Below are 1810 nucleotides of genomic sequence, written 5' to 3' on the forward strand. Positions count from 1 at the left end.
AGATTGCAAGTTTTTTCGGGGGGGCAAAATGGACTTTAGTTGTTCCCCTTTTCGGGATAAGGCTTGTTTCCAGAATAAGCATTGGTTGAATGATTTTATTTAAAAGGGAAAGGGTATTTTCCATATCTTTCGGTATGACCAAATTTGACATGTACTAATCATTCTTGGGGATGAAATTTTTCTCCTGGTTCTTTGATTGACAGTCGGGGTGTACACAGAGCCCAAAGGGAAGCTGTTGTTTCTCCTGCAGGGTCAGCAGGGTGGGGTGACGCAGGTCATGTTCTCTCCTGATGGTAACAGGCTGTACAGTGGAGGCAGGAAGGTAGGTCAAGGGTTATAAGTAATAGGTCAGGGGTTACAGGCCAAAGGTGAACATTTTGGAATGTCAGAGGTCATTCTTTTCCTTTGATTGTAATGTTCTGTAAGTTTATATTCCATAATTTTCCTTGTTGCTACCTGGTAAATAGTAAAACAAGTCCCACAGCCATTCTGGGGCTGGAAGGCCAGTGGGCTGTTGTGCCAAGAGCATTGGAAGACAGAGCCCATCCCTCTCCTTCCACTGCCCTAACTAATGTCATTTTTACACCTGGGTGAGCTGAAGAAAGATGTTTTGAGTGTCTTTCCTGGAACACAAAGTCTAGCCAGGCATACCAGGAATCGAAAGGGGTACTGAGAAATTATTTTCTTCATTTTTTTTTTGTAGAAAATAAGTGTGGTCAGGATAGAAGTGTCTTTCCCAAGGGCACAATATCTAGCCAGATATACCAGGATTGAAATCCATGACCTCTTAACCTCATGCAGACACACTTAGCCATCTGATACCACTTTGGCCATTCAACACCTATAGATTCAGTAGCTACGGCAGGGTTGGACAAGTCCAATACTTTGATGGTCCCAGGCAAGTGAAAGTGCTGATCGGGCAAGCACATGTCCTACCCCACTTGCCCAATTGGGCAAATAAGATTTTTCCATGAGTTTGATTTTAATTAACTAAACATGTTACTCTTTATAGTCATGGCATCAAGCAAAGTAGAGCCAATAATAAAATATTCCATTACTGGAAATGAAAATACATAGAAAAATGTTGTTTAAATTTCGAGCAAGTAAGTTTATTCAGGCAAGTAAATCTTTTATGTACTTGCCTGAGAGGACAAGTGAATCTTAGAAAACTTATCCAACCCTGTTTTGTACCCTTTTACTGTTTGCTAACCTGATAACCCATTGTTAGGACCCAGAGATCCTGTGCTGGGACATGAGGAACCCAGGAACAGTTCTGTTCAGTCTGAAGAGAGAGGTGGTCACCAACCAGAGGATGTACTTCCATATCAGCAGGTAACAATTCAATTTACATTTATCTTATCAGCAAGATAATTCTTAAATTTTGTTGATTTACATAGTTTGAATGTAGAATTATGTATTGAAGTATCTGAAAGAAGATCTAGAAGGATAAAAAAAACTTGGGAACACCACCTGTTAAAAGGATTTTTATTGCATAATGATACAGTCAAACCTGCCCGAGCGACCACCTCTTCTCAGCGACCACCTGGCCATTTCGACCGCTTTTTCTCGGTCCCGATTTTTTTTCCCATTGACGTAAGCATTAAGAGACCTTTTCTCAACGACCACCTGGCCAACGCGACCGCGACCGGCCCAAATTGAGGCCCATAACGACCGCATTATTTTCAAAATTGAGATTTTCATCGATTTTTTATACTAACTAGCGCGATTTTGTGCCGAAATCGTTGTAAGAAAATCCGAATTCAGTTGTTACAGAACTTTTAAAAGATATATATATCATTATAATGTGAAA

This window comes from Branchiostoma floridae, chromosome 12 (assembly GCF_000003815.2).
Source record: "Branchiostoma floridae strain S238N-H82 chromosome 12, Bfl_VNyyK, whole genome shotgun sequence".
In the NCBI taxonomy this organism is placed as follows: domain Eukaryota; kingdom Metazoa; phylum Chordata; class Leptocardii; order Amphioxiformes; family Branchiostomatidae; genus Branchiostoma; species Branchiostoma floridae.